This window comes from Rutidosis leptorrhynchoides, chromosome 2 (assembly GCF_046630445.1).
Source record: "Rutidosis leptorrhynchoides isolate AG116_Rl617_1_P2 chromosome 2, CSIRO_AGI_Rlap_v1, whole genome shotgun sequence".
Taxonomy (NCBI): Eukaryota; Viridiplantae; Streptophyta; class Magnoliopsida; order Asterales; family Asteraceae; genus Rutidosis; species Rutidosis leptorrhynchoides.
Window position 1 is genome coordinate 448175998 of NC_092334.1, and position 16767 is coordinate 448192764.

Genomic DNA, 16767 nt, shown 5'->3' on the forward strand with positions numbered 1-16767 from the left:
TAAATATGCATATTAATATTAATATTAGCATTATTATTGTTTGTTATTAGAAATTATTATTAAGAATTATTATTATTATTAGTTTCATCATTATTACTAAAAATTAAAGCATACATAATTGATATTATTATATTTTCAATATATATTCTATATATAGATATAGATATAATCAATATTCAGCCTTACAAATATTGAGATATATAAATACTTATATATACCTATAAAATACAGATTTACAAATATAAAAAATACATATTCTGATATATATTTATATAAATACAATTATATACATTTAATAATTATTAGTATTTATCATATAAATATTAAATCAAGGAAAATTACGTATGAGTTAGTTTGAAGTACCTTTCATCCTGTAGTTAATTTGTTTCTTGCTTTTAGAATCGTACGACTAAATATCCCTAAGATCAGAGTTGTTAACTATCCCTTTCTCCTTTTATTTTTTATCTTTTTCTATACCTGGTTAGAACATCCTGTCGAGGTAATTTTGCTATATCTGATTTCCATCACAACTACAAAACATAGCAGTTAACAAATTGTGATCTGCTTTCTGTATTTATTTTATTCCCTTGTCTTCCTGAGTAAACTAATTCTGTCGACACCTCAAAATTATACAGCAAACGATTTTAAAATGTCAATTGATTAACTCCTGCACTTCTATCATCCTCTATATCAATTACAACATCCATACATTTGTTAATATTTAATACTAAACTGAAGAACCCAATGATACATCTTCATATACACTGTACGTGTAGCTTTTTAGCAAAAGATCGAATTTGAAACATTTATCAAAATCTGTAAATGCAGTGTCGTTAGGATTCATCTGGTAAAACTATCTGAAAAGTTTCATTTTTCAATTCTTTCTAACAATCACAAATTTTGGGGTCAAAGTTAAAGATTTAAAAAGTCAACTAGTTCTTCTTCCTTCAAATTCACGAATTATACGCTGTTTTTGGTTCAATTGACAATTCCAGTATGTTATAGTGTTGATTTAGAAGATATTTCATTAAGGTTTTGAGGTCTCAAAATATCCCTATATCAAAAAGCATTTTTTTGTTCTTCATTTTTTTTTCTCTTCGAAGTTACAGCTCTGCTGTTTCTTTTATTTTTATTTTTTTATTATTTACTACACCAACTGATTGTAATGCTTTTGATTCCATATTTTAAATTAAAATTTTAAATCGTTGATGTAATTAATAAACAAGATGTGGTCGATGTTAATTTTTGTACTGAAGAAGAAGATGAACATGCTCAGAAGTAAATACGGGGTAAATATAATTTTTTTTCGGTTCATAATAAGAAATCAGAAATTAGAGCATTGGTTAGGGGAGGTGTCGGGTGTTCTAGAGGATGCGGGTTCAATCCTGGCTTGGGACAGTTTTCTTTTTTTTTAAAGGATCCTTAAGGTAGTTCCCATCTCTAATTTTGATATTGATATTATTATTCTTATTATTGCTATTATTATTATTATTCATTTGTTATAATTATTATAATTATAATTACCATAAGTACTTGTATATTATTATTATTAGCATAATTAGTATTATTATTATTATTATTAGCATAATTATAAGTAGTGTAATCTTTATTATTATTATTATTATTAATAATATTATTATTATTATTATTAATCTTATAAGTATTTTTAATGTGATTATCATTGTTAAGGTTACCATTTAGGTAGTATTATTATAGTTATCTTAGCAAGATTAATAAAAGTAGTATTAATAAAATTCATAGAATTATTATTGATACCATTAACATAGGTATTAATATTATCATTGTTAAAATTGTTAGTATGATTATGATTTGTATTAAATTTTTATTATAAAGTATTAATATTATCATTATAACTAAAAGTACCATTATTTTAAAGCTATAATTGTATTAAAACTTGTATGATCATTATTATTATTGTTAAAAATTATTATGTATCGTCATCATTACTACCATTAACATTATAATTAACATTTTTACAATTATTATAAATATCATTAACATTAATAGAATTATTAACATTATTATCATTACTAGTAATAATAAGTATTATTATAATTGTCATTTTTACCACTATTGATATTATTTTGATATTATTATAACTACTACTACTAATATACAAATAATATATATATATATATATATATATATATATATATATATATATATATATATATATATGTATGTATATATATATATATATATATATGTATATATATATATATATATATATATATATATATATATATATATATATTAAAAATACATTTAATACATATAACATAACAAAAATTAATATTTTTATATATGTAGCAAAAATGAATATGTATTAATGATGAAATATATAAATTACTAATATAAAAATTAGATCATTATTAATATATATATAAATATATATAATTGATTGATTACAAGGATATGTATCAATGAATACACAAATAATATAGGTTCGTGAATCTGAGGCTAACCTTGCACTTGTTTAATGACGTTATATGTATTTTTACTACGAAATACAGTATGGTGAGTTTCATTTACTCCCTTTTTAAATGCTTTCGCAATATATATTTTGGGACTGAGAATACATGCGCTGTTTTTATAACTGTTTTACGAAATAGACACAAGTAATCGAAACTACATTCTATGGTTGAATTATTAAACCGAATATGCCCCTTTTTATTAAGTCTGGTAATCTAAGAATTAGGGAACAGACACCCTAATTGACGCGAACTCTAAAGATAGATCTATCGGGCCCAACAAGCCCCATCCAAAGTACCGGATGCTTTAGTACTTCAAAATTTATATCATGTCCGAAGGAGGATCCCTGAATGATGGGGATATTCTTATATGCATATTGTGAATGTCAGTTACCAGGTGTTCAATCCATATGAATGATATTTTTGTCTCTATGCATGAGACGTATATGTATGAGAAATGGAAATATGAAATCTTGTGGTCTATTAAAATTATGAAATGATTGTTTATGATAAACTAATGAACTCACCTACCTTTTGGTTGACACTTTAAAGCATGTTTATTCTCAGGTACGAAAGAAATCTTCCGCTGTGCATTTGCTCATTTTAGAGATATTACTTGGAGTCATTCATTACATATTTCAAAAGACGTTGCATTCGAGTCGTTGAGTTCATCAAGATTATTATTAAGTCAATTATAGATGGATATATTATAAAATGGTATGCATGCTATTAACTGTCGATGTAAATGAAAGTTTGTTTTTTTTTAAAACGAATGCAATGTTTGTAAAATGTATCATATAGAGGTCAAGTACCTCGCGATGTAATCAACTATTGTGAATCATTTGTAATCAATATGGACTTCGTCCGGATAGATTAGGATGGGTCCTTTCAGTTGGTATCAGAGCGGTGGTCTTAGCGAACCAGGTCTGCATTAGTGTGTCTAACTGATAAGTCGTTAGGATGCATTAGTGAGTCTGAACTTCGACCTGGTGTGCATGTCAAAAGTTTTGCTTATCATTTCTTGTCGAAAATTACCTGCTTATCATTCTTAGTCTAGACACATCTTACTGCATTGATTGCATGAATAGTGTATAGACAAAATTCATATCTTAGTGTATCTGCTAATTCGTATCTTAGCGTATCTGTTACTGTTACCTTTGCCTGACAGCTTCCGTAGATTCCTCCGTAACTTATGGGATTTTAGTATTATATATGCATATCTAAATTATGCATTGCAGGGTATTGATCTACGTCCTATATTCTATTTCTTATCGAAAATCCTTCATCTGATCGTACGAGATGAATCCCTCAGTCAGTTCGAATTCCTCGGATTCCGACAGCTATTCCGATATGGATTTACACCTATCAGTGTCACCAGAATGAATCAACCAATCAGTCATCTCCCATTCATCTGATGGGTTCGTAGTCGACTTAATCAATGGAGACGTGAAGAAGGCGATCCCTTCGAATTTACCTATTGGCGATGGATCTGAAGCACTTATCGACGAACCTGTTCGTAATACTATTTTCTCTCTCATTTCCTGAATATCTCGCCAAGATTATATTCTATCCACAATTCTAAACCTTATTCATCCGCTCGTTCCGACCGACAATCATCTCGGAATAATAAAAGAAGTTAGCGAACTTTGCACTCGAGTAATCAATTTGGAGAATATGGTGCAAAATTTACCAGCTTCAGCAACATCACCGGCACCAATAGTACCATCAATAACAGCACCAGTACCATCAACAATCTATGCCTTAATATCACCATTTATACCTCAAGTATAATCATCGTTCTACGAATCATTCTACATCATTTAGCTTAGTTCGACATTGCGATTATGTAATCTCTAATATTTTAGGGATTATATACTCTTGTTCTAACGGTAAACCAAATGAGATTAATATTATATTAACTCATTAAATACATAATTACATCTGGAGAAAATATATATGAATATATATTTTCATAAGGATTGTAATTAAAAATTCTTTTGTACAAACTGTTAATGATGAAAATATTTTAACGGGTAGGTAATACCCGAGGAATATTTAGATTTCGCATTAATAAGTTATACTGTACATTCTTCAAATCTGATTCAATAGTTAATTACTATCCTACTTACATCCACAGATATACGTAACCGTTCACCACAGAATAATCATTTTTCATTCAATTTAATATTGGGATTTTGATTTATCAGAATTCAACAAGTGGCATAATGAAGAAAACATTTGACAAAATAAAATTTGTTAGAAACAAACAAATTAACTATGAGAAATTTTATTAAGAATCCACGCTAACTGTTTCCAGCTAACTGTTCCTAGCTAACTGATTACATTTTATTTATCGCAATTTAATTATCGCAATTTATTTTATCGCAATTTAATTCTCGCAATTTTATTTATTGTTATTTAATTTCTGTTATTTACTTTACGCACTTTATTTATCGTTATTTAATTTCTGTTATTTATTTTACGCACTTTAAATATCGGGACACGTATTTAAGGTTTTGACATATCATATCGACGCATCTATATATATTATTTGGAATCACCATAGACACTCTATATGTAGTAATGATCGAGTTCTCTATACAGGGTTGAGGTTGATTCTACAATAATATATATAGTTTGAGTTGTGATCGAGTCTGAGACGTATACGGGTCACGACACGTATTAATTAATTCAAATATTATATATAAAACTATATATATGAATTATTGGACTGTCAACTGTGGACTATCGACTGTGAAATAATAACATTAAACAATTAAAATGAATTAAAATATTGATTATAACATATAAAACGAAACAATTCTTCAAGTTTGCCACTTGATTTCATTTTAAACTTCATTAGTATCTTGACGATTACGATCTGCATTCAAACCTTTCATGATTCTTGAAAACACCTCAATCGATGGGATGAACCAACCGCACTTCATCTACGGAAGGAAAGATTTATGCATATAGTTATGCACCTTAGAAACTCTCGGCAACTGAGTAAAAGTTTAACACGTAGCCGCGTCAGATCCTTTGGCATTTATTAGCAAAAATAACTTTGCGATCCCTTTTCAAGATAGCAAATTTTGTCACAGCTTCAGCAAATCAACTTCGAATTTTCGTTCGAAACAACCTTATTATCACCTTGACTTATGATGCGGTAGCGGAGTGGTATAAAATACTATTAAATTTTTGCAGGAAATACTATTAAATACGATACAATTTTACACAAGATATTTATTTATTTATAGAATGGATATACTTAAACCTTGCTACAACACTTATAGGCAGTGTACCTAATCGTACAGTAGTGTAGTTTTTAGTAAGTCCGGTTCGTTCCACAGGGAAAATCTTTAAACAAAGCTTAACGCTATATTAGTTTACTTTTATAAAAATACAAATATATATATATATAAGTAATATTATTATTATAAAGGGGGGTTTTTACCGTTTAATGACCGGTTTGTCGATTTTAAAACTTTAGTCGCAGTTAAAACCAAATGTAAAATAAATACAAGACTTAAATTAAAGCGTAAAGTAAATAACGATAATGAAATTGCGAATAATAAAAGTGCGATAAAATAAACTTGCGATAATTAAAAAGGACGATAATTAAAAGTGCAATTAAATAACAATAAATAAAAGTGCGATAATTAGAAGTGCAATTAAATATAAAATAAAGGAAATTAAATATGAAATAAAAGAATTATGCTTATTTAAACTTCCGTAATCATGATGTTTGACGTGTCGATTTTAGTTTTATGCCCATGGGTTAATTGTCCTTTGTCCTGGATTATTTAATATGTCCGTCTGGTTTTTGTCCATAACAGTCCATCAGTCATAAATATAAAGTGCGAGTGTCCTCGTCAAATTATTCTTATACCCGAAGTTAAATATTCCAACTAATTGGGGACTTAAACTGTAACAAGATTTTAATACTTTGTTTAATAATTACACCAGGATGTCGACTGAGTGTAACCCAAGGTTTTAATATTTTGTTATCAATTATACCAAGTGTCCTTGTACATAATTTCACCCCTGTTTTAATTATTCTAGTGGCTATTAATCCATTCCCGTGTCCGGTTAAATGAACGATTATTCGTACATATAAATACCCCGCCCATCGTGTCCGATTGAGTGTATATGGTAATTTATAGGGACGCCCAATTGTAAATCTTTATATTAACATTAACAAACTATCATTTAGTTAAACAAATATAAAGCCCATTAATAGCCCATAGTCTAATTTCCACAAGTGTCGTTCTTTTGTCCAAACCCCAATTATGGTACAAAGCCCAATTACCTAATTTTAGTAATTAGCCCAACATCATGATTACTTCGTTTTAAATAAGCATAATAATAACTTAGCTACGAGACATTAATGTAAAAAGGTTGAACATAACTTACAATGATTAAAAATAGCGTAGCGTTACACGGACAGAATTTCGACTTACACCCTTACAATATTCGCTAACATACCCTTATTATTAGAATTATAATTAAAATTAAAATTAAAATATAAATTATAAATATAAATATATCGTATGAATGAGGAGAAAAAAGATGATGATTTGCGATCAGAATTCGGTTGCTTTTATAGGAAAATTTGACTTTTGGGGCTCCGCGACTCGCGGTGAAATACTCTTCAAACTCCGCGAGTCGTGGAGAATGAAATTACAGCTCAGTCCCTTTGGAGTCTTTCTTGCCGACGGTTTTTATTATTTATTATAATATATAAATAATTATAAGAATTATTTAAATATTATATTATATTTATGTGCATAGTTGACTTGTAATTTTTAGTCCGTTGCGTCGAGCGTTGAGAGTTGACTCTAGTCCCGGTTCCGGATTTTCGAACGTCCTTGCGTACAATTTAATATCTTGTACTTTGCGTTTTGAATCTTGTACTCTTGTAATTTCGAGACGTTTCTTATCAATAATTGGAACCTCTTTGATTGTCTTTTGTACTTTTGAGCTTTTTGGTCGTTTGCGTCTTTAATTCGTCGAATCTGTCTTTTGTCTTCACCTTTTATTATTTAAACGAATATCACTTGTAAATAGAACAATTGTAACTAAAAGCTTGTCTTTCTTGAGGAATAATGCTATGAATTATATGTTCGTTTTTAGCATTATCAAATATTCCCACACTTGAGCGTTGCTTGTCCTCAAGCAATATCGTCTTGAAATACTAGAATCACTTCTTTATTCTTCACACTTTGTACATCAGTGATTTCTATACGGCGGTATAAACAATGGTAGTAACGATATGGTTTACAGTCCCACATGACTATAAAAATTTAGATCCATTAAGGAAATTGGATCTTTATGAAAACATTTGATATTTTGAAAATTAAATCTAGTTTTTACCCTAGATAAGTTTTCCGGAATAACCCTTTACCGGTGTTTGCAAAATATTTTTATGGGTTTGGTGGGTTTCAGAATTGAAAATTTTAGCTCAAAACTTGCGGTTTTGTGTCATCCACTTGCTAACCTTGTATTTGGAAAGCAACACGTCCAGTTTACTTGTCCCGTATATTACCTTTCGGTAAACTACCGTCCGGTTGAAAGGAAAGCGTTGAACAAGCAACTGTTAAGGCAATGTCCCCTGATATGCTTTTAATTATGGTCTATAACGTGTCGGACGCAATTAATATCCTTGGTAGGAGCAATAGTAAAGCTCACCCTTATAATAATTTTTTTTTCGGTATGGCACAAGGTCCTGTCTTTTACCACTATGCAACCACCGTTCTTACGGTTGACACCCGATTTAGTCCAGGTGACCTAATGAATTCCAGGTGAATTCCTAGGATTTTACATTCAATGGTAATGAACGCATTGAAAATAGGGTTTTCAGAAAACAAATCGGTTTGTAATTTTGATCAAAATATTTTCTCGTTCAAGCTCGAGTTTAGATATCATTGAATTCCATGAGTTTGAATTCTCAATCTTTAAGGTCAATCTCAAGAATTGAGTAATATCAGTCTTAAAAGCTGATTTTTAATCTTTAAGGAGATTATCCTTTCTGGGGATCTGATTTATTAGTCTTATCCAGCTAATTTGCATGGTGCCCCCCATTGTACGAGATAAATCCTTCTCATGGTTAGGATAAATCTGACCACTTGGCGACCCTGTTTAATGCTGAGGTCCGTGGATTTCCTGCTGATTTTAGTGATGACTTTTCTAGATTTTTCGTCAACCTACAGCTGGTCTGGACGACAACTTCATGACCTAAATCAAGAAGCGCGTTTCTTTGTCGGAAGACTTTACTTCCTTTTAATGATGGAATTGATTCATCGTGTAGATCCATCTCTTCTTTTCTTTCCTCGGGTAAAACAGTTGATTATCGTCCAAAACAAAAGTATTTTCAATTGTTTGTACAAAAATATGTGATATATGTTTTGAATAACTTGGTAAAGTTTTCCCACACTTGGCTTTTATTTTCTTTTATTTGCCTTTTTGTTCTCCTCTATTCCGTTGTTAAATGAATTTTAACATTTTGGTTTGTTTCTCAATTTATGTCCTTTCCGAGGTTACAATAATTTCGGTGTTAAAACCTAGTTTTATCGTTCATAAATATGTATAAACATGATTTTGAGTTCATTTAATTGAAAATTTTGAAAATTTTTACTAGAATTGGGTAGTTAGTATATAAGACTAGGGCTGTTCTTTTTTATCAGAGAGCACTAGATTCTAATACAACTACTGCTTTACTAGTATTTTTAATGGTAACCAAGTGTATAAAGTAAAAAATTTTAAAATCCGAAAGAATTTAACCCCTTCCCACACTTAAGATCTTGAAATGCCCTCATTTGCAAGAAATCAGGAATAATTTAAATTATTGAGGGTGATTTGTGTGAAAATGATTAAATTTTTACCAAAGTTTCCAAATATATTGGCGTTTGTTTGCTGAATGATAAATGGTGCACATCATTTGTTCATTCCGTCTTGTTGTTATTTCACATATATTTTGCATCTTGTCGTCAAAATTAGTTGCTTTTGCTGAACTTAATGCCAGTCTTTGAAAATGCGTTGCTTTACCCTGTTGTGTACATAAGATAAACTGCAACCATATATACATATTTTTGAAGTTTGGTATATTACCCCACATTCAAAAATTATTAAAATCTAAGAATAAAAGTTAGACAATTATAAAAACTATTACAATATTAACAAAAGTATTAAACGTATCAATCATTACAAATTAAAAAAAAAAAAAATAAGTATACTAGGGATGATACTGGTACCAATAGGGGTTCCAGGCATAACCATAGGTGCTATAGAATGCTTCGGCAGGGTTATACGTAGGATATGGTGGCTGCATCTCTATAGACCAGGGAGGGAAGATGGGTTTCGGTGTAGGAATATAGTTTCTACCTATATGTTGGCAATGAGCTATGATTTGGTTCTGATGAACTTGCCAATCTTCAAATGCTCTCTGTCTAGCATTTTCGTATTCCTGAGAAGCTATAAACCTTTGCATTTCTTGCATCTCATTCCCCCCTCCTACATTACCTTGCTGTTGGTTTCTCTCCACCTGTGGATGTCTACCATGGTATCGTACTGCGGCGTTATTTCGCCTCTTCAAAACTTTCGCACCATGGTATACATTTAAACCTATAGTATCGCGGGGTTCTGGTTCTTCTACTAATAATCCCCCCCGACTTATATCCACACCGAGATATTCACCAATCAAAGTAATAAAAATACCACCTCCTATTATGCTATGCGGTCGCATCCCCCGAACCATAGCTGATAAATAATAACCCACACAATACGGTATACTTACAGCGCTTTGTGGGTCTCGAATACACATATGGTAAAACAAATCCTGTTCATTTACTTTTTCCTTGTTCTTACCCCTTTGTGTAATCGAATTAGCTAAAAACCTATCTATCACTCTTAATTCGGCTCTATCTATATCCAAATAAGAGTAATTTCCCCCTTTGAAACGGTGATGGCTTGTCATTTGACTCCACACACCGTGTGTATCAAAATTTTCATCTATCTTTCTACCGTTTAGTATCAACCCTCTACAATCGGCAGATGCTAACTCCTCAGGCGTATATATACGTAAAGCCTGAGCCATGTCTAGTAAAGACATGTGGCGCATCGAACCGCCTAACAAAAATCTAATAAAAGAACGATCGGTTAAACTACCTACCCGATCATTCAACTCTATACTACACAACAATTCTTCACACCATACTTTATATACAGGTCTACGCATGGTGAATAAACGTACCCAGTCATTAAAAGTAGAATTACCATACCTCTGTACAAGTAATTCCCTAATTGGCCCGGCCAATTCTACAGCTTCTAAGGGTCCCCATTCTATGACCCTCGGTACCTCAACAACCTTAGAATGAAGAGTATGTAAACCCCTTTGATATTTTGGATAATCTATCCAAAGTCTGTCAAATCTCAGGTTCGGGTGCAACTCTTCCAAGTGCATATCAGAAAAGGTCATGACTGGATGAGGTATATCCTGCTTGTAGTAGTTATCCACCTCCTGTTGTTCCGCATTCTCAGCAGGAGCATTGCGGGCTTGGGATGAAGATTCACCCCTTTCAGTCTGCAAAACACATCAAACACAAATTTTGTGCATCCAAATATGCATTAGTGTCAGCAAAATCATCAATCAAAATAATTACAATGACATTATCAATTTATATCAAACTTAAGCTCATTTTCATATTTTCATAAAATCTACACTTTTTCAAATAAGCATATACGAAAATGTTCGCCAAGTTCATAAGCATTCAACTCAAATAACATGTCAAAATAATCATTACTAGCAATTAAACAAGTTTCAAATGGCATTATCTTTCAAAAATCAAGTTCATGAATTTTAGACTTGAAAAAGTCCACTTTAATTCTCAAAATCATGTTTAGGCTCAAAGTTTGGATCATTTAACTACCTAGACATGTTACACTACTCAATTTAGCAACAATTCATGACAAAAATCGGCCATAACCTGTTTATATCAAAAAGCCCCAAATTTGCTCAAGAACACAAACCTTAGATTACTCAAAATTTGAAGTTTAAGGCTTCTAATCATGTTAAACAGCATCAATCTAGGTTATACAAGCATAATACATAAACAATTTAAGCATAATTACACTAAAAAGCATCAAAATCAAATTGGGGAAAAAATGGCTCAAGAACACTAATTTCGGATTAAATGGTGTTTAGGTGTAGAAATTTACCGTTTTTCTTGAGTAATTCCTAGATAGCATCCTTCTCAACATGATTTTAGTAAAAGATTTGGTGATTAACGGTTAAAAATTGTGATTTTGGGGTGTATTTTTTGGGTTTTTGTGGAGTATGTTCGCAGTTATTTTGCTGTTGTGGGGAGTGAACTGATCAGTTGCAGCTCTTTATTTTTTTTCTGTAATCCGGTACTCCCGCGACTCGCGGCATTTAAGCCTTCAAACTCCGCGAGTCGCGGAGTTTGCTATTTTTTTTTTTTTTTATATAATCATTAACTTATGAAACAATTAAGTACTTAATTTTAAAATTTTGTTTCCCTTGTTATTTAGGACGAGGTCGTTTCGGATCGATGTCCTAGTCCGTCCCTCGACAAAATTTTAAAATTTGTCTTTTTGTAGCGATTGTTTTAAAAGCTAAGATTTTTGGGTTTTTTCAATGTTTTTGGCATACTTTAATTCAATAAGATTAAAAATAATGATAATAAAAGTTCTCGTCCCTCCCTCGGGTAAAGCAATTTCGGTTCAAAGACCTAGTCTTCAACTTACGACGAATTTTTAAAAATCATATTCTTAACTTAATGAGATAAAGTAAATTTTTGTTTTTAAATTCACACAACTTAAATATAAAATTCAAAATTAATATTAAAAATTCACACCAAACTTAAAATTTGAAATGCATAAAATTAAAAATTCATATTTTAAAAATTAAAAGTTCACACCAAACTTAATTTAAAAATTCATATTATAAATTCACACCAAACTTATATTAATTTTTTTAAATATTTACAATTTTAAAAATATTGATTTTACAAAGTTTACAATATTTATAAAGGGTTCAAATATTAATTTTAAAAACATGGTAAAAATAAAATTAAAAATCTTTTTGTCTTTTTATCCCACTTTAATCAATCAAATATTATCAAAAATATGCGCCCCTCTTTTCGGTAAAGTAATTTCGGTTCCAAGACCTAATTTAACTCATGACGAATTTTTGAAATATTTTGGGTTGATTGATTAAAGATATTTATACCTTAAGAATAAACGTTAAATTTCGCAGTGATGTAATAAATTTTTGAATGATATCAATAATTTCGGTCGCCAAACCTAATTTTATTCAATACCAATTTAATACTTTTTAGCGAACAAATTAGCGTTTATTATCAAAAGGTTAAAAATAAAAATAAAAATAAAAACTGTACAGACATACCTGTGAAATAGATTTCTTAGTTATATGATCTATCCCATTCATAAGATAGTCGGTTTAATTGGTTTTCCATGGCTACATAGGCGTAACCTCGAGCATTCAGTGTCTTTTCTTCTAAACATATGAACGGTCCGTCTCTGCATAAAGTAACAAATTCGGTATTTGAATAGGTTTGATTATTTGAACATTTACCTCCATGTGACCATTTTCCGCATTTGTGACATCTTTCTAGGTGTCGTGCTCTTCTTTTTGCTGCGGATTTTGATTTTCCTTTACCAAATTGTAACTTATTATCTTCGCATCTGGATTCTTTTCTAACTCCGTCCATTCTTTCTCTAATTACTGATACTATTTCACTTGGTAGTATGTCATTATTTCTTTTAGTGATCAAAGCGTGTAGCATTAGACCATGGTTTAGTTCACAGGCAGTCTTCATTTTGTAAAAACCTAAAAAAAATAAAAATTCAGAATGGGGGGAGAAGACTAGTTCTTTAGGGTCTGCTAGGGAAAGACCATTCGGGTTCCATTTTCGAGAACTACACGAAAATAGACAATCTAACTCTAATAGAAATACATATTATCCTTTAAAGACTTGATTCTCCCCACACTTAGTTAGCTGTGGTGTCAAAATTGTGATTAACTTCGTTGTCGACTTCCATCGGACCATGTATGTAATGTTTAACTCTGTGACCATTAACTTTAAATTCAATCCCATTTGAATTTATTAATTCTATCGTTCCGTATGGGAAAACTCTTTTGACTATGAATGGTCCAGACCATCTTGATTTCAATTTTCCAGGAAATAGCTTGAATCGTGAATTGAAAAGAAGAACTCTGTCTCCTTCTTTAAATTCTTTTGAACTTCTGATTCTTTTATCATGCCATTTCTTCGTTCTTTCTTTATAGATTAACGAATTTTCGTATGCTTCATGTCTTAATTCTTCTAATTCGTTTAGTTGACTTAATCGTAGACGTCCGGCTTCATGTAAATCAAGATTACATGTTTTCAAAGCCCAAAATGCTTTGTGTTCAATTTCTACTGGAAGATGACATGCTTTTCCATAAACAAGTCTAAAAGGTGTGGTTCCAATTGGAGTTTTGTAGGCTGTTCTAAAAGCCCAGAGTGCATCCTCCAATTTAATGGACCATTCCTTCGGATTTGATCCTACGGTTTTCTCTAGAATACGTTTTAAAGCTCGGTTGGTATTTTCAACTTGTCCACTTGTTTGTGGATGATATGCGGTGGAGATTTTATGAGTTACTCCATATCTTTTAAGAACTTTCTCAAGTTGATTATTACAGAAATGAGTACCCCGATCACTTATTAAAGCTTTCGGTGTTCCAAACCTTGCAAAAAGACGTTTTAAAAAGTTGACTACAACTCGTGCATCGTTAGTTGGGAGAGCTTGTGCTTCCGCCCATTTAGATACATAATCAATGGCTACGAGTATATATAGATTATTATGAGATTTTGGAAATGGACCCATAAAGTCAATACCCCAAATGTCAAATACTTCACATACTTGGATGATATTTTGTGGCATTTCATCACGTTGACTTATTTTTCTGGCCCTTTGACATGCATCACAGGATTTGCAAAGAAGGTGTGCGTCTTTGTAAATTGTAGGCCAATAGAATCCAGCTTCATAAACTTTTCTTGCTGTTAGTTGAGGCTCATAATGCCCTCCTGTTGGTCCTGTGTGACAATGGTTTAATATTTTACTAGCTTCATCTCCAAATACACATCGGCGTATTATTCCATCGGGACAACTTTTAAACAGATGTGGATCTTCCCAAAAATAGTGTTTTATATCACTGAAGAATTTCTTTCGTCTTTGGTACGATAATCCTTTTTCAAGGAATCCACAAACTAAGTAGTTTGCATAGTCTGCAAACCATGGGATTTCTTTATAATCTATTTTCAATAGATATTCATCAGGAAAGTTGTCTTTTATGGCTGATTCATTTAGAACTTCTAAATCGGGATTTTCAAGACGAGAAAGATGATCAGCGGCGAGATTTTCTGCTCCTCTTTTATCTCGGATTTCAATATCAAACTCTTGTAAGAGTAAGATCCAACGGATTAATCTTGGTTTAGCATCGTGTTTTGAAAATAGGTATCTAAGAGCAGAATGGTCGGTATAGACCACCGTTTTTGCTAGAACGAGATATGATCGAAATTTGTCAAAAGCAAAGACAATAGCAAGGAGTTCTTTTTCAGTAGTTGTATAGTTCGTTTGTGCTCCTTGTAACGTCTTACTAGCATAATATATAGGTTGAAATCGTTTTTCAATCCTTTGTCCTAAAACGGCTCCCATTGCAAAATCACTTGCATCGCACATTAGTTCAAATGGTAGAATCCAATTTGGTGTTATCATGATCGGCGCATTAGTGAGTTTCTCTTTAAGAATATTAAAAGATTTGATACACTCATCTGAAAAGATGAATGGAGCATCCTTTTCTAGGAGTTTATTCATAGGAGTGGCAATTTTTGAAAAATCTTTTATGAAACGTCGGTAAAAACCGGCATGCCCTAGAAAACTCCTAACTCCTCTAACATTGGTGGGATGTGGAAGTTTAGCAATTACATCTACTTTAGCTCTATCCACTTCAATTCCTTCTTTTGAAATTTTATGTCCAAGAACGATGCCTTCTTTAACCATGAAATGGCATTTCTCCCAATTAAGTACTAGATTTGATTGTTCGCATCTAATGAGCATTCGTTCAAGATTAACTAAACATGATTTAAATGTATCACCGAAGACTGAAAAGTCATCCATGAATACTTCCATGCATTCTTCTATCATGTCGTGAAAAATCGCCATCATACACCTTTGAAAGGTTGCAGGGGCGTTACAAAGTCCAAATGGCATGCGTTTGTAAGCAAAAGTACCATAAGGGCACGTGAATGTGGTTTTCTCTTGATCTTCGGGTGCTATTGGAATTTGAAAATATTCGGAAAATCCATCTAGAAAACAATAGTAACTATTTCCGGCTAATCTTTCCAACATTTGATCTATGAAAGGTAAGGGAAAGTGATCTTTTCTGGTGGCGTCATTTAATTTTCTATAATCAATACACACACGCCATCCTGTTACAGTCCTAGTAGGAATAAGCTCATCTTTTTCATTTGTGATGACAGTCATGCCACCCTTCTTAGGCACGCATTGAACTGGGCTTACCCATGGACTATCAGAGATTGGATAAATTAAACCTGCATCTAGCAGTTTAATAATCTCTTTCTTAACTACATCTTGCATATTAGGATTTAGTCTTCGTTGGCGTTGCACATACGTTTTATGACCTTCTTCCATAAGGATTTTATGTGTGCAATACGAAGGACTTATTCCTTTAATATCATGAATCTTCCATACAATGGCTGGTTTATGAGCTTTCAACACAAAAATGAGTTGTGATTTCTCATTTTCAGTAAGAGAAGACGATATTATTACAGGTAATTCAGATTCACCATGTAAATAAGCGTATTCCAAATGGTTTGGAAGTGGCTTTAACTCTAATTTCAGAGGTTCTTCTATCGATGATTTGTATCGATATCTGTCTTCTTCTTTTAGCATTTGAATTTCTTCTGTTGTTGGTTCATATCCATTAGCTATAAGTGTAGCTAACATTTCAGCTTCATCAATTGGTTCATTACCTTCTCCTAAAGAACATTATCCTATTCCTTGTAATTCTGGAAATTCTTCTAATAATTCTGCATGTGCATCTATAGTTTGAATATAATAACATGTATCATCTGCAGATTGTGGTTGTTGCATTGCTCTATTAACTGAAAAGGTAACACTCTCATCCTCTATACTTAGGGTCAGTTTCTTACCGAACACGTCTATCATTGCT